The sequence below is a fragment of the Somniosus microcephalus genome, chromosome 4 (assembly GCF_052327205.1).
Source record: "Somniosus microcephalus isolate GS21.2 chromosome 4, FLI_Smic_1.0, whole genome shotgun sequence".
NCBI lineage: Eukaryota > Metazoa > Chordata > Chondrichthyes > Squaliformes > Somniosidae > Somniosus > Somniosus microcephalus.
This window is the reverse complement of record NC_140990.1, coordinates 273,665,744-273,689,357: the sequence shown is the minus strand read 5'-3', so window position 1 is coordinate 273,689,357 and position 23,614 is coordinate 273,665,744. Positions and strand designations below refer to the sequence as shown.

Sequence of the window (23,614 nt, the reverse complement as noted above, 5' to 3'; positions counted from 1 at the left end):
CTTTCCGAATGCCATTTATCACACCTCGGCAGAGAGATAATCACAGCAATCAAAGGTGTGAATGGTGCCCAAACAGGTCAGTCAGGGAAACATTACATCAAAGAACAATGAGGTGGGGTCACAAGGGGTCAAATATTGCAGATGCTGGGGTCTGTATGAAAACAAAAAAAAAAACAGACAAAACACATTTTCTTTGCTAGAAATCACAGCAGGTCCGGCCGCATCTGTGTAGAGAGAACAAGCCAATGTCGACTCGAGTCTGGATGACCCTGCGTCAGGTGGGGTTACATGTAGCGTGACATGAACCCAAGATCTCGGTTGAGGCCGTCCTCATGGGTGCGGAACTTGGCTATCAGTTTCTGCTCGACGATTTTGCGTTGTCGTGTGTCTCGAAGGCCGCCTTGGAGAATGCTTACCCGAAGATCGGAGGCTGAATGTCCTTGACTGCTGAAGTGTTCCCCGACTGGGAGGGAACACTCCTGCCTGGTGATTGTTGCGTGGTGTCCGTTCATCCGTTGTCGCAGTGTCTGCATGGTTTCGCCGATGTACCATGCTCCGGGACATCCTTTCCTGCAACGTATGAGGTAGACAACGTTGGCCGAGTCACATGAGTATGTACCATGTACCTGGTGGGTGGTGTCCTCACGTGTGATGATGGTATCTGTGTTGGTGATCTGGCATGTCTTGCAGAGGTTGCTGTGGCAGGGTTGTGTGGTGTCGTGGTCGCTGTTCTCCTGAAAGCTGGATAATTTGCTGCGAACGATGGTCTGTTTGAGGTTAGGCGGCTGTGTGAAAGCGAGTAGTGGAGGCGTGGGGATGGCCTTAGCGAGGTGTTCGTCGTCATCGATGACATGTTGAAGGCTGCGAAGAACATGGCGTAGTTTCTCCGCTCCGGGGAAGTACTGGACGACGAAGGGTACTCTGTTGGTTGTGTCCCGTGTTTGTCTTCTGAGGAGGTCTATGCGATTTTTCACTGTGGCCCGTCGGAACTGTCGATCGACAAGTCGAGCGTCATATCCCGTTCTTACAAGGGCGTCTTTCAGTGTCTGTAGGTGTCCATCGCGTTCCTCCTCGTCTGAGCAGATCCTGTGTATTCGCAGGGCTTGTCCATAGGGGATGGCTTCTTTAACATGGTTAGGGTGGAAGCTGGAGAAGTGAAGCATCGTGAGGTTGTCCGTGGGCTTGCGGTAGAGTGAAGTGCTGAGGTGTCCGTCTTTGATGGAGATTCGTGTGTCCAGGAATGAGACCGATTCTGAGGAGTAGTCCATGGTGAGTTTGATGGTGGGATGGAACTTGTTGATATCGTGTAGTCTTTTCAGTGATTCTTCACCGTGGGTCCATAGGAAGAAAATGTCGTCGATGTCTTCCTATGGACCCACGGCGAAGAATCACTGAAAAGACTACACGATAACATCAACAAGTTCCATCCCACCATCAAACTCCCCATGGACTACTCCTCAGAATCGGCCTCATTCCTGGACACACGAATCTCCATCAAAGACGGACTCCTCAGCACTTCACTCTACCGCAAGCCCACGGACAACCTCACGATGCTTCACTTCTCCAGCTTCCACCCTAACCACGTTAAAGAAGCCATCCCCTATGGACAAGCCCTGCAAATACACAGGATCTGCTCAGACGAAGAGGAACGCGATGGACACCTGCAGACACTGAAAGACGCCCTTGTAAGAACGGGATATGACGCTCGACTCGTCGATCGACAGTTCCGACGGGCCACAGCGAAAAATCGCATAGACCTCCTCAGAAGACAAACACGGGACACAACCAACAGAGTACCCTTCGTCGTCCAGTACTTCCCCGGAGCGGAGAAACTACGCCATGTTCTTCGCAGCCTTCAACATGTCATCGATGACAACGAACACCTCGCTAAGGCCATCCCCACGCCTCCACTACTCGCTTTCAAACAGCCGCCTAACCTCAAACAGACCATCGTTCGCAGCAAATTACCCAGCTTTCAGGAGAACAGCGACCACGACACCACACAACCCTGCCACAGCAACCTCTGCAAGACATGCCAGATCATCAACACAGATACCATCATCACACGTGAGGACACCACCCACCAGGTACATGGTACATACTCATGTGACTCGGCCAACGTTGTCTACCTCATACGTTGCAGGAAAGGATGCCCCGGAGCATGGTACATCGGCGAGACCATGCAGACACTGCGACAACGGATGAACGGACACCGCGCAACAATCACCAGGCAGGAGTGTTCCCTCCCAGTTGGGGAACACTTCAGCAGTCAAGGACATTCAGCCTCCGATCTTCGGGTAAGCATTCTCCAAGGCGGCCTTCGAGACACACGACAACGCAAAATCATCGAGCAGAAACTGACAGCCAAGTTCCGCACCCATGAGGACGGCCTCAACCGAGATCTTGGGTTCATGTCACGCTACATGTAACCCCACCTGACGCAGGGTCATCCAGACTCGAGTCGACATTGGCTTGTTCTCTCTACACAGATGCGGCCGGACCTGCTGTGATTTCCAGCAAAAAAAATGTTTTGTCTTTTTTTGTTTTTCATACAGACCCCAGCATCTGCAATATTTGACCCTTGTGACCCCACCTCATTGTTCTTTGATGTAATGTTTCCCTGACTGACCTGTTTGGACACCATTCACACCTTTGATTGCTGTGATTATCTCTCTGCCGAGGTGTGATAAATGGCAGTTGGAAAGGTTACCTGTAAACATCTGACATGATTCTCTGGCTATATAAGCTGTGTCTTTATGCATTTCTCCACTTCACCTGAAGAAGGAGCAGCGCTCCGAAAGCTTGTGCTTTCAAATAAAGCTGTTGGACTATAACCTGGTGTTGTGTGACTTCTTACATTTGTCCACCCCAGTCCAACTCTGGCATCTCCACACCAAGTTTTACTTGGCAATTCTAAATACAGGAAGTACTTGTATCAAAAAAAGCCATTAATAGGCCAAGCTTAATCATAGTAGTTAACCAGATAGTGTAGTTATAATGCCACTTTTGCATTACTGCAAAGCAGTTTCATGTGTAGATTGATGTAACATAATTCTAGAATGCACTAAAAGCAAGGGTTGTGTCAGGTAATTGAATTTGACCTCTTGTGGAGTAATGCTCCAGTATGGCGTGTAGCTAAGATATTAAAAATGCTCATGGCATTTTATAATTTTACTGCAGCGTCTCTAATATTTCAAGAAAACAGACACGCCTACCTATTTTGTCAAAAAATTTAAAAAGCTCTCTTTTTTGGGAGGCAGAATTTCAGTCACAGTCCGCGACATAACGTTAGTCTTGCTGGCTGTGCTTTGCATTTTAGAGCTACTAACTTCTGGTAATGCAATCTAACTGCAGCTTAATGTTCGGTTTGGAGCTTTTGTTTTCAGAGCTCTGAATCTGAAGTTTGGATTTGTATTTCTCTATTTAAAACTGCCTTGTAGAAAATTAATGAGTCACTACATTTGTGGATTTACCTCAAATGGACGTGTGTACCATCTGAACGTAAACCGATGTGGACAGGGTACATTTCAAAACATTTGAGTAGAATCAATTTAACCAAGTTTGGATCAATCAGAATTTTAAATTTAATTTGAAGACCGCATCTGAAATGCACTTTTTGCTGTCTGCTCTAATTAACTATGAAGGCTGAATGTTTAATCGGTGTAGAAAGAATGTGGAACTCGCTACTACATGGAGTAGCTAAGGCGAATAGCGTAGATGCATTTAAGGTGATGCTGAATAGCTACATGAGGGAGAAAGGAACAGAAGGATATGCTGATGGGGTTAGATGAAGTAGGGTGAGAGGAGGCTTGTGTGGAGCATAAACACTGGCATCGACCAGTTGGGCTGAAGGGCCTTTTCTGTGCTGTAAATTCCACGTAATTCTATGGCTTTCCTCATCTGTAAGTATCTTGTGATAATAGATTGGAAATCTTGCATAAGAGTGCTTAAGGATTGCCGATGTGGGAAATGGTTATGTCACACTGCTGCAGTCGGGTGCTTCTCTGAGATTAGGTTAAAGCAAAATTGAGAGGGGTTTATTCTACAGCTTTATTATACCTGATCAGGGAGTGCTTAATACTGATAGAGGGAACTGAAATAGGAAAGTATGATGAGTACAAAGATTTGTGAATTTTTATTTTAAATATTCCAGAGTTTAACTTTGGGGAAGAGATTATGCAGAACTTTCCCTTAGGAGATTAAATCATTTCATTCAAACTCTGAGGGGGGGAATTTGTACAATTCACAAAGTCTTCATGCACAAATAGCCTTTCTACACCACTGTTTGGGATACTATAATTCACATCTTGGTATAATTCTTTACTTTTCCAGCTCTCAATAGTATGTTACACCTAGGCCAAACTATAATTGACTATAAACTGCATTTTAGTTGTTTGTGTTTATTTTTGGTGAATTGATCAGGATCATGATAGTTAACAGTAGCTCACCAAGTATATTTCTTTTTCTTCCAATACAATGACAAAAATTGTTACTTATTAATAAAACTGATGCAGTTTTAACTATTTAAATGTTTTTGAAAACAAAGGACATGTTTGCTGAAGACAAAAGGTTATTGTTAAAACACAGGGAACACTTTCTTTATACTGCATTCTTAAATGGCAATTCAAAGTTTAAAATAGGAGTCTTCATTTGTTCTGCTATCAGGCAATTCTCCAGGAAGCTCCACATGGTCCACTCTCCTGTTAAGTAGCTAACTTCACAGTTGGGCAGTTCTCAGGAACAAACATTTCAGAGGATTGGATGTAAACCACATTGCAATGCAAAAATAATAGTTTATTTTAGATTACTGTTTTTATTTCAGTAATATGACAGTTTAAAACCTATTGGAGGTGAAATTGGTCTTCAGTGGTGATGCAGAATGGGTGATGGTGAATTGGCGGCCTGTTTTATACCTCGCTTGATTTTCTTTTCCATTGAAGTCAATTTCTTCACCCCCCCCCCCCCCCCGCCCCATTCAACCTTTCCTACCAGGAAATTCAATCATCACTTATTTTTAACAGACCTCACGATCCCTTTGGGTGGGAAATAGTTAAAGAATTTAGAATACGATAGTCACACTGGCTAGACTACATACAGATGAGATTACCTGTTGTCGCGTGAGATTTGGAGCAGTCTAGATCTGAAACTATAATAAAGATCAACAGGGAATCTTTTGGAAAATTGTGTTTTGACCGAGGAACTAATTTAGCAGGTATACACTTAAGTGGCATACACTACCTTCCTGTGCATAATGTGAGGAAAACAAAAGTTGGCCTTTTGTTTTCTGACATAGTTGTTTCATGCCTGAGAGGAAGCTGATGTGACCTATTGTTCATTACAAGGTTAAACCATACTTTAATTAGAAAGTAAGCTGTAAAACTGGGTGCCAGATCAAATGACTGAGGGTCTAAAGAAACAAGGTAGGCCTTGGTGCAAGAATGGTTAGACGGGAATAGTTGATCGTTTTAGTGTTTCTTCTTACAAATTGTCGAGAAGTCACGTAAATTTGCTATTTTATTATGTGTATCTATTATATAACAGATTGGAACCAATGGAATAATCTGAAATTAGTATTAAATAATTATATTTTTATAGATTTTAATAAAGTTCATGTTAATTAAAAAAATACCAGAACAACCAATACTTAATATATTTAATCCATCTAGTTTAAAAAAAATTTACACTGTGGTGTTTTATAACAAATGTAATTTGTAACTAGCAGACCTACCATACAATTAAAAATTGTGCTGAAATGTTTTACCCAGACTGATTTGTGTGTACAAAAAAAAGTTCTGAATTTTGTTACTATGAAGTATTGTTACGAAGTCTGCATTGCTGGTTCGCTTGACCTTATTGTTCAAAGACGTCTTTGTTACAACAGATTAGTTTGTTATTTTAAATGCAGATGGTCTTTGATTTAAATAGCAGGTTGTTCCTTGCTCAGAGGAACTCGTTTGTTCCATTGTTTATACATCTATGTCAAACTTAAAGTATAATATATACCTCCTGTAAATTAAGGCTTGTCTTTTGTGAACTGTCTCCTGTGTTGAATTGTATTTTTGGACAAAGTATTGTGTTTTGTAGTAATTGACAGTTTTAATTACAAAATTGAACAAGATATTGACCCCAAAATTTCTTGAATCCAGATCCCAGCATTAGTGCTGGGATCACACCTGACAATGTCTTCTAAACAGGATCACATTTGCAGGCAAAACCGAGGTGTTCAGCAAAGCAGTCACCCAACCTGTTTAGTTTTCCCAGTGTCAAGAGACTGCACTATAAGGAGTGAATATAGTCTACTAGAAAGAAGGAAGTCCGAACTGCCGTCCCTGATGACCACGTGTGCCAGAAATGCATCCAGCTGCGGCTACTAGCAGACCGCATTGCGGCGCTGGAACTGCGGATGGATGGGCTTTGGAGCATTCATGATGCTGAGAGGGTTGTGGATAACACGTTTGATGAGGTGGTCACACCGCAGGTAAGGGCTGCACAGGCAGAAGGGAAATGGGTGACCATCAGGCAGAAGGGAAATGGGTGACCATCAGGCAGAGCAGTAGAGGCAGGCAGGTAGTGCAGGGGACCCCTGTGGCCATCCCCCTCTCAAACAGGTATACCGATTTGGATACTGTTGAGTGGGATGACTTACCAGAGGAAGGCAGCAGCAGCCAACTTCCCGGCACCAGGGGTGCTTCTGCTCAGGAAGGGAGGAAAAAGAGTGGGAGAGCAATAGTGGTAGGGGATTCTATCGTAAGGGGAACAGATAAACGTTTCTGTGGCCGTAGATGTGACTCCAGGATGGTTTGTTGCCTCCCTGGTGCCAAGGTCAAGGATGTCACTGAACGGCTGCAGGGCATTCTGAAGGGGGAGGGTGAACAGTCAGAGGTCGTGGTTCACATTGGGACCAATGACCTGGATAGGAAGAGGGATGAGGTCCTGCAGCAAGAATTTAGGGAGCTAGGTAGCAGATTGAAGAGCAGGACCTCAAAGGTTGTAATCTCTGGATTACTCCCGGTGCCACGTGCTAGTGAGAATAGGAGGATAGAGCAGATGAATGCGTGGCTAAAGAGTTGGTGCAGGAGGGAGGGCTTTAGTTTCCTGGATCACTGGGCGTGCTTCTGGGGAAGGTGGGACTTGTACAAGTCAGACGGGTTGCACCTGAACCAGAGCGGGGCAAATATCCTTGTGGGGAGGTTTGCTAGCACTGTTCGGGGGGGTTTAAACTAAAATGGCAGGGGGTTGGGAACCTGAGCAGGGAGACAGAGGAAAGGGAAACAGGGATAAAAGCAAAAGATAGGAAGGAGAAAAACAAAAGTGGCAGTCGGAGAAATCAACGGTTTAAATCAAACGTGGCCACAGTAAATAATAATTCTAATAGGTCTAAGAGCGTTAAAAAAACAAGCCTGAAGGCTTTGTGTCTTAATGCGAGGAGCATTTGTAATAAGGTGGACGAATTGGCTGCGCAAATAGAGGTAAACGAATATGATTTGGTTGAAAAAAAAGAATTCTCTGCCACAGAGGGCGGTGGAGGCCAGTTCATGAAATATATTCAAAAAAGAGTTGGATATATTTCTTAAGGCTAAAGGGATATGGGGAGAAGGCAGGGACAGGGTACTGAATTTGGATGATCAGCCATGATCTCATTGAATGGCGGAGCAGGCTCGAAGGGCCGAATGGCCTACTCCTGCTCCTATCTTCTATGTCTATGTTTCTATATGTAAATTGCTGTCCCAAATAGAAGGAATGTTTGAGGCCCTGGAAGATGGTGTAGGAGGAGATGAAGCTGCTTCAATTGCATGGAAATGTACGAGGGAAGGCAGCTGAAAGTTGGGGTGTTGGAAGAATTGACAAATGTATCCCGGAGGGAATGGTCCCTTTAGAGAGGGGAGGAGAAGGTTTGCTAGGTGGTGGAATCATGTTGTAAGTGGCAGAAAACAATCTGATGAACGAGGCTGTGGGGTGGAAGGTGAAGATGAAAGTTCAGCAGTGGGCTTATGGTCCAGAGTGAGATCTGAGGAAGCGTTGGACAGTGTTGCTTCAGCCAGATAGAAGCCCTTCCACCATATGACAGAGGCCCTCCCCACCCCCCATTAGCAGCTGATGATGTCAGGATTAGAACTAAGAGAGCAAAGCACTGCAATTTCAGAGGGAGATGGATTAGAAAGATTAATGGAGAAACTCCAAGGGCAGATACTGTGACAGCAATTCTCGATGAAAAGATAGAGAGCAAAAGGTCAGAAAGAGAGATCCAGAAGAATTGAGAAGGACGAAGACGAGGAAAGATTGAAGAGAATGAGCCACCTTGGGGGAAAAAGAAAAGCACAGAGGTGAAGGCAGTGGAAGACGACCTTAGACAATGTTGAAAATTTTGGAATTATAAGACAGTTTGAATCCAACACCAAATATAATTTGCAACGTACTCCTTTTATTGTGTTTGACCAAGTCCAGGCACACACCATGTCTTGGAACAGTAGACATAGAGAAATAAACGCAATTACCATTTCCCCCAGGTAGAGATGTAACCTTCATCGATCCTTTCGATCCCGACTCTCTCTACAAATTGTTACGGAAATCTCATGACTTTTATAGGTCACTTCTCACGAACAATGTCATTGCTGATTCATTATGGCATGGCGAGTGTTATTGTGAACAAGACTCCCAGAAATGAGAGATTTCTGTCAAAAACTCGAGATGCCAACTTGTTTACCATTTAGGGTGTAACTAATTATCCCAAGCTCCACTGTCCCACTTCCTATCTCAAGACTACCTTGGCTATCTTGTTTCACAATGTAGCCACAAAAATAAGTCAACAGGCACGAATCCACATCCTGCACTTTCAGCAGAAGCTAACCAGCACAGTCAGCTAAATTGTTCCCTGACATTAAGCCCTAAAGCATCCTGGGAATGAACAACTTGAACCATTTCATTATTTCTAGCTACAGTAAAAATCTACAAGCTGTCTACGTAAAAAGAAACCAAAAACTTCAATCATATGAGATTTAACCAAACCCTAATCCTACGTATATAAGAATAGGGTACCTTACAGAATTCATTAAGCTGGGGAGTAGGGGAATGAAGCTAAGGCTTGTGTTGAGGGCAGATTATGAAGAGTCAGAAAGGAGAGGGTCAGAGAGAATGGTAAAACCCCAGCAAACAGGTGTGAGGTTAGAAGGGAAGATCAGGTCTGAAAAAAGTGAAGTAAATGAGGGGATTGGGGGACATCCAAGAGTTACTGAAAAACGAGTTCACTGAAGACTAGTGAAAATCTAATTCCCCATTCATATTGTGAAGCCCCATGTGCTCTGAAGTTGTGCAACTAGACTATTCTGCCCAGGTGGTGTTCCCTGCTCCTGGGGGCATGAATGCGGCCTTGTTTTATAGTAAGTGTTGCCTCTGAAGATATGTTGGATAAGGTTCAAGATTAATTGTCATGGCAGACCTCTGATTAAAACTGGACATTAATTCTGGGTTGTTGGCTAGCTCCCAGTGAATTATTTTGAAAATAATAAAATACATTTCCATGTTATTCATATTACTTTATGTAGTGTATGTGCCTTTAAGTCAGAACTACTTTTACAGCTCCTGTATACTGTAGTACCGGCAGCGACCACACCTGTATATAAGCTTTGCGCATGCCTCTGTACCCCCAGTCTTGAGACTACCCTCCTCCAGTAAAGACCTGTTTATTGTTAATGTACAGCATCCGTGTGATTATTTAATAACAGCATATCCACTGAACCACGGATCCAACACTTTACAATGTTCAGATGGTTGTGGTGGATTGGATAATGTACAATATAAATTTACAATAAATATTAATTTTAGACGTGCAATACAGCAGCAGAATGTTGATGGCTTTTCCTAAAGTGTAAAATGATCACACTGCATAGCAGAAGTATAACTACAGAACAGACATAAGATGGGTGTTTGAGGTAATGTAACACTTAAATACAGTTAGCAATTTGGTGGATAAGTATTACCCTAGGAGCCTAAAATAAGAAGCTCATAATGTGGCGTGAATATTGTTGTTGTTTGATAGCAGCCTCATGGTACATTTCCCACCATGATGAGAATGAGATCAAACATCACGCGCTTCTTCACTGTCTTCAAATGGTTGTCATGACATTCCACAGTGTGTGCTGGAAATAATTTATTGGAGGAATATTTACATATTTACCCACTCCCTGTTATTCTAGCATTGAGGTATTTACTGCATATTGACTTAATTCAACTTAAATGAATATTTTGTAAATTTGTTTTTTTTTAAAAATTGGTACATGCCAGTAATTCTGTGGGCTCTATGTTGGGTTATCTACCAAGTCTACTTCTGGTTCACACAATGCTATTTTAAGTCCATTGGGTAAAATCCACACCTTGGTGCTGCGTTGTGGAACATCAGAAAATATCTAAATGAAAGTCACTGAACTATTTTGCACAATGGCCTAAAGGGAATCAAAGATTAAGTCATTACAAGGCTAATTGTACATATAGTAGCACTGATATCCAAGATTTCACCAAGATAATTATGGATGAGCCTACTTAAGTTCATCTAGCCAGAGATACCCTAGTGCCACCCTCACTGCTATTGTAGCATCCAATTGACTCCCGAATTTTTTCTTCAATCTGGAAATTTACTCCACATGTTTATCACTTTTGTGTGAAAAAGAATCTCCTGATTATCCATTCTAAAGTTACCTGTTACTAGTTTGAACAGGTTTCCTAGTTGTACTACCACAGTTTAATTTATAATAATCCAGGTTAATTTTTTTCCATACTTTTAATGGTCTTGTATACCTGTCTAAGATCACCTCTCTGATGCCTCATTTCATTTGTCAGTGGTGAATGGTGTGTTTTATCGAGTTAAAATACTTAAAGAATCTTTGGAACCATACGAGTTTAGTTTAATCCTATAAATTTGGGTATTACTCTGGTTGTTATTTTAACATGTATTATTTGTAATTTACTGGTAATTAATGAGTCCCATGTGGTGCTGATTTTGCCTGACTTTATCACAGCATGAAGTGGCTACTTGATATTAGAATGCTGAATTTGTGCATTAGTGTTGTTCAACTTATTAATGTCAGCATAACTAATATTTAAATCCAGTTTTCACAATATTCCAATGCTCTCACTTCGTACATGTTGTACTCTGAGAATGTGCAGCAGTGGTGCTGGCGCAGCAGTCATTGAATGATTTGTTTTAGTCACAGCAGATCACTAACAGAAATGAGGAAATACTTCCATCTGAGAGCAGAATAATTGAGATTTTCCACTCTGGCATGATAGCCATTAGAAATGTAATGGAACAGAACTTCTATACGCCCAACAAACCTGGCACTAACCATGGCAAATTATCCTGCGTTTGGGATCTTGACACGGGGAGCAGGAAATGGCTGCTGCAGGTAACCTGACACCAGTTGCAATATCTGACTCCTGCAGCAGCTTAAAGGGGCAGGCACCACTTACAGTATAAAACATTTTGTCATCTTTGGAAAACTGACCAAAGTATTCCAATCTCCAAGTCTAATGGGTTTGCCCTATATTAATTCAACTCACTGCTTTGGCCTTTGAAAGTTTTTGATGCATTATGTATCACGTAGCAAAGGTGGATAACTATTCTGTCCTGGCATTCCTATCATCCAGCATTGCTGAGGTGATAATAGAAATCATGATGTATGATGTTACTCCATCATTATTGTCTCATTTGAATCTGTCGCAGCTGTATTTGGGCAATTTCTACTGGTATCCATCATCAGTTCTGGAAGAAAATACATTTGGCACAAAAATGTGTGGAAATCCAGTTTAAACTTTGATCTCCTCCTGCCTTATTCCTGACACTTAATGGGTGGGAAGTGGCAGGAAGTTGGTGTACCTCTTGCACTAGAGTTGGCTGAGGAATATCAGGAGAAAGAAGCAGAGGGCAACCCATTAGGTTAGGTGACACAGTGCACATCAGATCTTAGCAGTACCCCTGTATTGGTGTACTGCCAGGACAAAGCTCACTGCGAATGAAGGAGGAGCACTGCCATAGGGAGCCACAGCTAAGTTAGGAGGCTGTGATCAAATTCTGTCATCTGCTGAATGAAGATCTGCAGACACAATTGAACATCAGTACAGCAATGCTCAGAATTTGGTCTGTTTCGGTAAATAGTGGTAACCTGTGTAATGTCAACCAAATTGCAGTCTACAAATTTATCACTGCGGGTATCAGAAGGTTTTAGAAGTGCCAGGACAGAGTTATCCACTGTTGCCAGGTGATGCATAATGCATGAAAAACTTTAAAGGGCCTTAACTTATCAGACATACAAATTTCTATGTAAATTGGGCTAGATTCCCCAAGCAATTTGCTTTGCAAAAACAAAAAGCACAATTTAATGGGCAGTCAAAAGCCCTTTAACAGCTGCTGGTGCTCAAAAAACCACCCTATAACCTTGGCGTTTCCCAGCATAGTACGCTGAGAATGTCGGGTGCAGCATGGTCTGTGCAGCATATTGGATGTTTAAAAGGTCTTGGCATCACTTTGCTAAGTTCATTTACAAGGATTCACATACTATCTGTAGAGGCTTTCTGAGTTTATTCTGTACATACAAATTTCCAAGATTAGCATAGGAATCTATTTCCCTTTCGAATTCTGTCTTGTATGCTTTGCCATTCATGTAAATCATTGCTTCTCCTCAGCACCTGGTGAGTGGACAGTCGGGCTTGTATTACAAATTAGAGCCTGGAGCAACTCTCGTGGGGAGGTTATTTTCTAATGAGCAACTGGATAATTGTGTTGAAATTAAAGCCGTGAAGTTCTGATGGTGCCATTGGCCACATTGACAACAGGGAAAAATGTGCTTATTGACAGTTACCCTTTTAGCCTGCAATACTGCAGTAATATAAAGGAGGATGTAACTAAGTGAGAGATTTTTGAAAAAAGAAAATTGGAATAATTGAGAGATTTTTGTATTATTGGAATTAAATTGTTGATAGAAAAATATAAAATTATTCTGGTAGAAGCATTTTATTAATACATAGTTCCTTTGTTAATTTCATATTATGCCTTTGCATTTCTGGAGACTGACAACAGTTTTACATAACAACAGTCTCTGAAGTAAAATATTTGAGGAGGATGATACAAGACTATGAGGAGAGAAAGCAGGTCCGCTGGATTAGTTTGGAATTGATCTAATGAGCTGGCAAAGACATGATGGACTAAATGGTCTCCTGTACTAAAATGGTTTTATGATAAAAATGTATATACAGACATAGAGCCAGGCACAATGATACTTTGTTGAGCAATAATATTATGCTTTTGTAAAAATAAATAATGTCCCGGATGTTGCAGTCAGCGGCAAATGAACAGTGCTAGCCGTTCATTAACCTTACACTTGGCCACAGAATTTCAGTGAGATTTTGCACTGGAACTTGTAATTATTGGAAAGCCAAAACAGTGCGGCGCCCTCTACAGGGTATCGGGGACCTATGTGAACAGGTCAAGCAACGATGTGTCTCCTTAACCAATCAGATTGAAGAATCTTTACGAACTTTTAGAATAAACTAAAGATCCCATGTGATCTCCACTGCTGTATGCTGTAATTAAGCGGTAATTGTCATTCCCATGCTCTGCTATGCCAATCACAGAATGCCAAAGGATATGGGTTTCTGTTCATAGGAACTCATTCTGTTTATGGAAACTACTTTTCTGATGTAAGTACAAGTTAAAAGTGTTGGAAAAGCGCCTGAAAATTAACAGTGGAAATATTTGATTTTATTTTTCCTCCCAAGTCTGGTGCACTGACGATTGTAGTACCTCATTATTGTCTTGACTGAGAACAGCTAATTTGGCACAGATGAGGAATTGCATTTGGGAACCTTTGGCTATATGTTTCAGTGTTAATCACTGCACTAGCCATATATTTTTTTTATATTAGTTCCTGGGATGTGGGCGTTGCTGGCAAGGCCAGCATTTATTGCCCATGGTGGTGAGCTGCCACCTTGAACCGCTACAGTCTGTGTGGTGAAGGTACTCCCACAGTGCTGTTGGGGAAGGAGTTCCAGCATATTGACCCAGCGACTATGAAGGAACGGCAATATACTTCCAAGTCAGGATGGTGTGTGACTTGGAGGGGAACTTGCAGGTGATGGCTACCTTGTCCTTCCAGGTGGTAGAGGTTGTGGGTTTGGGAGGTGCTGTCGAAGAAGCCTTGGCGAGCTGCTGCAGTGCATCTTGTAGTTGGTACACACTACAGCCACGGTGCGCCAGTGGTGGAGGGAGTGAATGTTTAAGGTGGTGGATGGGGTGCCAATCAAGTGGGCTGCTTTGTCCTGGATGGTGTCGCGCTTCTTGAGTGTTGTTGGAGCTGCACTCATCCAGACAAGTGGAGAGTATTCCATCACACTCGTAACTTGTGCCTTGTAGATGGTGGAAAGGCTTTGGGGAGTCAGGAGGTGAGACACTCGCTGCAGAATACCCAGCCTCTGACTTGCTCTTGTAGCCACAGTATTTATGTGGCTGGCCTAGTTAGGGTTCTGGTCAATGGTGACCTCCAGGATGTTGATGGTGGGGGATTCGGCGATGGTAATGCCATTGAATGTCAAGGGGTGGTGGTTAGACTCTCTTGTTGGAGATGGTCATTGCCTGGCACTTCTATGGCGTGAATATTACTTACCAGCCCAAGCCTGAATGTCATTCAGGTCTTGCTGCATGCGGGCATGGACTACTTCATTATCTGAGGAGTTGTGGATGGAACTGAACACTGTTCAATCATCAGTGAACATCCCCACTTCTGACCCTATGATGGAGGGAAGGTCATTGACGAAGCAGCTGAAGATGGTTGAGTCTAGGACACTGCCCTGAGGAACTCCTGCAGCGATGTCCTGGAGCTGAGATGATTGGCCTCCAACCACCATAACCATCTTCCTTTGTGCTAGGTATGACTCCAGCCAGTGGAGTGTTTGCCCTCCCTGATTCCCATTGACTTCAGTTTTATTAGGGCTCCTTGATGCCACACTCGGTCAAATGCTGCCTTGATGGCAAAGGCAGTCACTCTCTCCTCACCTGTGGAATTCAGCGCTCATGTCCATGTTTGGACCAAGGCTGTAATGAGGTCTGGAGTTCAGTGGTCTTGGCGGAACTCAAACTGAGTACCAGTGAGCAGGTTATTGGTAAGTGCCACTTAATAGCACTGTCAATGACACCTTCCATCTCTTTGCTGATGATTGAGAGTACGCTGATAGGGCGTTAATTGGTCAGATTGGATTTGTCCTGCTTTTTATGGACAGGACATACCTGGGCTATTTTCCACTTTGTCGGGTAGTTGCCAGTGTTGTAGCTGTACTGGATCAGCTTGGCTAGAGACGCGGCTAGTTCTAGAGCACAAGTCTTCACGACAGCCGGAGTGTTGTCGGGGCCCACAGCCTTTGCTGTATCCAGTGCGCTCAGCTGTTTCTTGGTATCACGTGGATTGAATGAAATTGGCTTCTGTGATGGTGGGGACCTCAAGAGGCGGCTGATATGGGTCATCCACTCGGCACTTCTGGCTGAAGATGGTTGTGAATGCTTCAGCCTTGTCTTTTGCACTTGCGTGCTGGGCTCAGCCATCATTGAGGATAGGGATGTTCATGGAGCCTCCTCCCGTTAGTTTAATTGTCCACTGCCATTCATGACCAGATGTTTCAGGACTAGAGTTGGTTGTGGGATTGCTTAGCTCTATCTATGGCTTCCGCTGTTTAGCCTGTACGTAGTCCTGTGTTGTTGCTTAACCAGGTTGGCACCTCATTTTTAGGTACGCCTGGTGCTGCTCCTGGCATGCTCTTCGACACTCCTCATTGAACCAAGGTTGGTCCCCTGGCTTGATGATAATGGAAGAGTGAGGGATATGCCGGGCCATGAGTTTACGGATTGTGGTGGAATACAATTCTGCTGCTGCTGATGGCCCACAGCGCCTCATGGATGCCCAATTTTGAGCTGCTAGATCTGTTAATTTATCCCATTTAGCATGGTGGTAGTGCCACATAACATAATGGAGAGTGTCCTCAGTGTGAAGATGGGACTTTGTCTCCACAAGAACTGTGCGGTGGTCACCCCTACCAATACTGTCATGGACACATGCATCTGCGACAGGTAGGTTGGTGAGAACGAGGTCAAGTAGGGTTTTTCCCCCTCGTGTTGGTTCTCTCACCACTTGCCGCAGGCCCAGTCTGGCAGCTATGTCCTTCAGGACTCATCTAGCTCAGCCAGTAGTGGTGCTACCGAGCCACTCTTAGTGATGGTCATTGAAGTCCCCCACCCAGAGTACATTCTGTGCCCTTGCTATCCTCACTGCTTCTTCCAAGTGGTGTTCAACATGGAGGATGATTGCACAGTGTTCAGTTGGCTCGAAAGGCCGTATGGCCTACTCCTGCTCCTAATTCTTATGTGTCCCTGGTGGTGGCCGCATGCTCCAAGGTAGATTGCAGAGTGGAAATACCATGCGACAGATCTCCATAAATGCTGGAACTGGATTTCTCCATACTTTACAACTTGGTGCTCAAAATCTTTGGTAGACCTTCATATTGATGTATACTGGTGTGCCTCAAGCACTTTTCTTTTCTTGGCTGGGCACCGGAGGTCCACATCACTGTCCCGCTCAGTAAAGCTAGGAGAGGATATCGCCTCCTGAGTTGTCTCCTGGGCTATCCCTGCTACCAGTACCTGCTCTTGTCCACTTGTGTTGTATGTTTGATCAGGTGCAGGCTCCTTGAACTTACTGTCTATCCCACCCAGGATGTCAGTCTCTGTTCTGGTGCTTGGAAGGGATGGTGCTTTCTCGGGAGAGGTACCCTCTTCAGGAGCTTCTTGAAGAAGTTGTTACTGCTGAGAAAGACCCAGAGGAAAGGGACAAGAGTTCGGATGGCAATGGGAGGCTGAACAGTTGCACATGAAAGGCTTGACCATACTGGTTGAGGTTTTAAAGTTGGCTGAAGGTGTAGTTGCTTGTGGTACATGAAGGGGTACAAGTAATAAGCAATCAACCTGCTCAGAGATGCTACCACCCTTGCCATTTGCAATGCTGCTTATTATTGCTGTGCCACTTGTGTCAGACGTGGCTCAGAAGTAGCACTATCACCTCTGAGTCACAAGGTTGTGGGTTCAAGTCCCACTCCGGAGACTTGAGCACATAATCTAGGCTTTCACCTCACTGCAGTACTGAGCGAGGGCTGCACTGTCAGAGGTGACGTCTTTCAGATGAGACCTTAAACCGAGCTCCTGTCTACCATCTCAGGTGGATGTAAAAGAACCCATTGCAGTATCCTGGCCAATATTTTCCCTCGGCCATCATCACTAAAACAGATTATCTGGTCCTTTGTTGTTTGTGGGACCTTTGTGTGGCAATTTGGCTGCCACATACCCTACATTCCAACTGTGACTACACTTTAAAAGCCCTTCATTGGCTGTAAAGCGATTTAGGACATCCTCAGGTGCTATATAAATGCAAGTTTTTTCTTTATTATTTCTGGAGCCTCCTGCTTCACTTGGGTGAGGGCCATGATGACGGATGCTTCTCCCCTTGCCTTATTTCTTTCCTTCTGCAGGAGAAGACAGCACACACCACCAGGGAGAGAGTTGTGAGTTACTACTGAGAAGGCATGGAGCTTCTGCATGTAGAGCATAAGTTGAGAGGGTGAAGAAGCAAAATGATAGGAGAATGTAGAGTTATCGAGCAGGAAGTAAGTGGCTTGTATGTGAATTCAGGAATGAGTCATGACAGGAGGTGCCAGTTCTGCAACTTACACCAGGTGAGAAGATCACTCTGTTACTGCAAAGAGTGAAGGCAGCAAGAGGCTGGTGAATTGATGTTGGGGGTGAGCAGGAGAGGTGGTATAGTGTGCCTTTGTGATTGGTAGTGAGGAATGTGGTTCAGGGCTGGTCACAACTCTGAATGCTGAAGGATGGAGGAGAGGGATTGTGACCAGGTGCAATGCAGGAGATGGGGAAAGGAGGAGCTAAACTCCTCTTCGCTGATCATGTGAGCTCACTGACTCTCTCCTTGCACTGGATCCAGGTCCTTAGGGTGATGCTCCTGCAACTCTCTTCCCCTGCCACTTCGAACCAGGCTTTCTTTGAGAGGCTGTTGGGCATCATCTTCCCACTTTGTGGGAGAGCACATTCCTTCTGGCCCTGACTGCTGTCCGCAATACATCCAGGGAGGCATCTGAAAACCGTGGGGCAATCTACCCACTTCTTCCAGCCATCTTCAACGTGCAGCACAATGATAATTAAAAATGAAGAGTGTTAAAATTCAGTGACTGCAACCTCTCTAACGGGTACATTCACTCTTTAAATATGCTGCCTCAGGACACATGCCGGAAATTGCACAGAAAAGGTGAATGGGCATCCTGCTGTTCACGCCATCAACCGGCCAGCCCGCCAATCGTATTATAATGAGGCCCGGAAGTTAATATTGTCCGAGCCTCAAGCCGATGATGACTTTCAGGTGCAGCGCCTGCCTTGCCCACCCCACGCACTGATCCGACTCTCGGTTAAATCTGACCTCTAAATTTCAGTTTTAGTATGCTGATATATGGTTGTAATCGTTTTATGCTAGCAGGTAGTGCTATAATTTTAAACACGTTGTGTATATTTTTCGATTGACTGTCTGCAGCCCTTAAAAAAAAAAAAAAGCTTTTCAGCAATTGGTGTTGGAAAAGAATTGATTATCAGTGACCCTTAATTGGGTAAGGCAGATACATCACATCATGGCTAAGTAGCCACATGTCTCAGAAGTATACGGTGCCTATCAGAGAGAGGTCTGGCTAAAAGGAAATACTGAACCCTGTCAGCTTAACTTCACGTCACGGTTAGGGAGGAGCTATAAGATAAGTCAGCTGAGTATGTTGAAAAAGGAATCATTTCCTCTTAGCCACTCAACAGCAAGAAAACTTCGAAAAGGTTTAACAAAAGAAGTACTGGTTGAGAAGTGAGCCGCACAAAGGTAAACCTTTTTTATTACTAAGTCTTTTTTTAAAAAGCCTGCTGAATAAGATTTGGATGTTTACTGCTCAACACATTTTGTTCAGATTTTTTTAAAACCTCGAAACCAAATTACACCAGTGTGCATGTTCTATATCTTAACATTGAACTGGTCAGTTTTTTAAACAGGCGTAGATACACAGCTTGGGCAAGTACAAAGTACAGTATACTGTTTAGGACGTTATAGAAATCACATTGTAAAAACAGCAACTATGTGCAAACTGTTTGTGCCTGGATAAAGTTTTTAATGGAGAGTCCGAAATCTGTGAATTATTTTTCAGTCTTCTTTGATGTGCTGTAGCATGATGAGGGTGGATGGGGGATCGCTGTAATGGGTGAGAAATGATGTACCAGCCAAACGTTTTTGTTTTATTGCAAAATTAAGCAAAGATAACAGCCACAAAAAGCAGTTATTTATAGACTTTTTAAGGTTGCTGATGGACTGAAAATAGTTTTTAAGAATAGACCAAAAGTTAGCTTTGGACAGACCCACCTTTCATTTATCTCTTGGCAATGTCCAGATTGACGAATCATTTAGGAATGTTGTGCTGTGTTTATCTCGACCTCTAGTCAACATTATTAAATTTTAGATATGGCTTAATCATTTGTTCATAGCTAAGTGAATCAAATTAGCTACTTGTTGCAATCTTTAAAAAACAGCTCTTAAAATATTTTGGGTGTGACAACAGTTTTATTTAGTGATGTATTTGCATTATCAGCTTGCCTTTGTCCCCAGAGACTGTTGGACTTTACTGACAGTTTAGCTGAGAGACTTGCTAGTCCCTGCTGACAGGCGTTTGTTTTTGTGCTTTTGTTCCACAGGTAAGTATGGTGAGGATTCATATAGTGCAAGTTTGTAAAAGAAAAAAACATGCTTTTCTGAATCAGTGGATGTCTTGGGCAGAAGCTGTAACTGCTGGGAAGGAAGAGGAGAAATATAATTTTATAGCTAATGAAATTATAGATAAGATAAAAGAAAAGATTTGGGATAGACAAATAGTAACATAATTAAAATTCTTCCCTTCATATTTCTGTTGAGACCAGATGGTACAGCTGTCGGGTGTTTATTCGCTCACACATGAAGTATATATTACACCATATGTGTGGTCTCTCCCAGGGACTGTGTTATCTATCAATTATTTTTAAACCTGAGAGTAGTGCTAATTGCACGTTGTGATCTTCAGTCACAGAGATCATCGCCTCATTTGCCTTTCTAAAAAGTAATTTGTATATTTATATTTAATTACTAAACCCTATTGATATGCAACTGACCTGAACATTGCATGGTATGTGTGAAAATTAATCAACTTGGGCAAGAGATGTAGGGGGAATGCGAGGAAAAACTTTTTTACACAGCAGGTGGTGAGGACCTCAACTCGCTGCCGACAGAAGTGGTGGAAGCGGAGACACACTATGTTTTCAAAGGGAGACTGGATAGGCATTTGAGGGAAATAAACTTGCAGGGCTATGGGGATAGAGCGGGGGAATGGAACTGACTGGATTGCTCTACGGAGAGCCGGCACGGACTCAATAGGCTGAATGGCCTCCTTCGGTGCCGTTATGACTCTATGACTTGTGTTGTTGAAGCATGCAGTCCACAGCCTAGAAATTCAGTTGTGTAGCGCCAGTTGTTTGGGCACTGCGGGTGCCATTATGGGTTGAAAATGGCATCTGAGCAGCGCACGCATAATTCTGGTGTGGGCCGTGCCGGATGCCATCTTGGCGAGGAAGGGAGTGTCGGCGCTGGGACTGTGCCAGAGGTATGTAGAGTAGACAGATTGTGATGACAATCAGCGTGCAGATCTTAAGCTAGTGCTGCCGTTTTTGTCTTCAACGCTGGAAGTAACGCCCTGTGTTAACCTCACACAGCTGAACGTGTGTTCAGCATCTGCAAAGATCCCTTACCAGTGATATTTTAAAGGGATCATCAACCACTCTCAGGTCAGTTGCTGATTAATTTCAATGGGGCTCTGTGTAAGTTTGTGTAAGTGTTTGCAGCTTTCTAGAGATGTTTAGATTGGGTGAAGTGACAGGGAGAGGTGCTGCAAGTGGAGAAGGCCTTGTTTCTGACTTCAAGGGTTCTGGTCAGACCACGTGCTCCCAGTCATGGGGGCTCTAGTTGTCATCACCCTTGGCCTGCAGCATGACGGAGATGGAGCAGAGGCAGCAAAGAAGAGGACAAGCTGCTCGCCGAGGGAGGAGGAGGAGGGGTAGAAGGGCTCTCAGCAGGAGGTCTTACCCACCTAGGGTCTTCCGAGAGCAATTCTCTTACCCCAGCCTGAGCCAGGAGCAGTGAGTGAGGTGTCTGCACTTTTATGAAGGAGGTGCTCACAGAACTCTGCCACCTCTTGCAGCCAGACCTCCAGCCTCACTCCAGGGCAAGGACAGCGCTGCCAGTGGCTATGAAGGTGACCGTGGCCCTGAATTTCTTCGCGTCAGGATCCTTCCAGGCTAGAGCAGGTGACATCTGTAACATTTCCCAGTTCGTCATCAATTGCTACATAAGAGGTGAAAGGCGCTCTTTATGCTAGGAGATGGGACTTTATTGTCTTCTCTCTGACCAGAGAGAAGCAGGCAGAGCATGCACGTGATTTTGCCAGGATAGCGGACTTCCCCATGGTGCAGGGCGTCATCGACTGCACACATGTGGCTTTGCGGGCACCGTATCTAATACTGAGATGCATCGCAATCGCAAACGTTACCACTCGGTGAATGTGCAGTTGGTGTGCGACCATGCTCAGCACATCATGATGGTGAATGCCCGTTATCCTGGCAGCTTTTATTCTGCGCCAGTCCGCTGTTCCCTCAGTCTGAGTCACCAAGACATACCAGAGGCTGGCTACTGGGTAACAAGGACTCTCCACTGACGACCTGGCTCATGACTCTGCTCTGCAACCCAACCACATGTGGGCAGCATGCGTACAATGAGAGCCATGCTGCTACACGGAATCAGGTAGAGCAGACCATTGGCGTCCTTAAATAATGCCTCCGCTGCCTGGACCGCTCTGGAGGAGCCCTGCAGTACTCAGCAGAACATGTCTCAAGATTCGTCGTGGTCTGCTGCATGCTCCACAACCTCGCCATCATGAGGGCCCAACCCTCACCACCAGGCATACGGCGATCAGCTGAGGAGGAGGAGGCGGCAGAAGAGCAGAGGCGGAAGTAACCCAGACAGCCCCTTTCTGCCCATGCTGTCAGTGATCGACTCATCCGACTGCGATACGAGTGAATGCAACCCCAATTCCCCGATCAACAATAGTCCCACACCTTGGCTTCCCTCTGTTACTGACCATTGCAGCACCTCTTGGCCACATTGCTGAAATAAAAACCACCATAAAAGAAACATCCCAATCCAACTTTATCCATCAATTCATCCAAAATAACCGAACAAAGTCAACTAATCACCCTTGTGCATTCCTCTAGAACCTGTCTTGAGTGTATCTTTGCCAGTCCTAGTGCTCCTACGAAGTGCAACCCCAGTGGCTGCAGCATTGCTGGTGGAAGGCTGCTGAGTTACAGTGGAGGAGACTGCAGATGGCCTTGCAGGATGACCTCGAGCAACTGGCCCAGCTGTGGACTGCACCACCTCGCATGGGCTGTCTGGCAAGCTGACATGCAACAGCAAGGACACTGGTGGAGTGGCAGTGGTGGGTGGACAAATGCTGTCATCTTGAGAGAGGACAGCATGTTCGTCCTCCACAGAGCCACTGCCACTCCCCAGGGCGGTGCCTCAGCATTCCTAGCCATCTGTTGGAGGACGGACTGCAGGGACACCCTGCAAGGCCCTTTCCACCCAGCCATGATGGCACCAGTCTGAGCTTGTGTGACAGCAAGCTGAGATTGCATGACTTCAGCCTGAGCTTCTACTGCAGCACTCCGATGTCGGGTGACTTGTGCTTGTGCTGCAATGGAAGCTTAGACATCAGCCGTCAGACGCTGCATGATGATTGGGTCCACAAGTCCAGTAATGGATCTGCCCACCACCTCCATGCTGGAAAGGATGGAGTCCAAGCTCTCTGCAATGCCCTGTGCAAGGTTGGTGCGGACTCCTCCATGCTCCTTGACATTGCATTCAGGCTTTCTGGCAGGCCTGCCCATGCACCAAGCATTTTGTTGTGTATACCCATCAGCGTTCTTCTGTAGGCCGCCCCATCGCAGTCATCATCTGAGTTCTCTGCAGCAGCCTTGCCTTCCGGGGAGCTGGCACCTCCACAACCCTTTTCCCCTGCCCTGGCTGTAGCCCATTCGTGCCTGGTGACTCACCACGTGTAGATAGCGCCATTAAGCCACCCTCTAAACGCCGCGCAGTGCCAGTACCTGAGCTGTTGGCTATGAGTGTCAGATCAAGTGACAGTGTTTCTTCATCATCATCACTCTCCTCTACCTCTTGTCCCACTGGCTGGGCAGGCTGGATTTCTTGGGTGTCTGAAATGAGAAAGGCACAAGGGTAGGGTTGTGGTGAGGAGAGGGAGGGAAAGCAAGCGATGCATGCTTACACCATGTGCAGCTTGTAAATCAGAAGAGATTGTGGGATGAGGGGGAAGTGGGATGAGAGAACTTATGAGGATACTGGCATTGTGTACTTTTTTCAGCCCCGCTACTGGCCACGGGCTCAGCCAT

At 44.6% G+C, this 23,614-nt stretch overlaps 1 protein-coding gene across 3 annotated transcripts in view; it reads left to right on the top strand.

Moving 5' to 3' along the window:
- Positions 1-23,614, top strand: part of cobll1b (cordon-bleu WH2 repeat protein-like 1b) — a 218,859-nt gene that overhangs the window by 92,979 nt on the left and 102,266 nt on the right. Inside the window, exon 1 of one of the 3 annotated variants that reach the window (XM_085986436.1) lies at positions 18,870-18,956. The exons of the other annotated variants lie outside the window; for them this stretch is intronic. The gene's annotated coding sequence lies outside the window, so the exon portion shown is untranslated. Of the gene's footprint in view, positions 1-18,869; positions 18,957-23,614 lie in introns of those variants that run through there. 3 annotated transcript variants of the gene reach the window in all.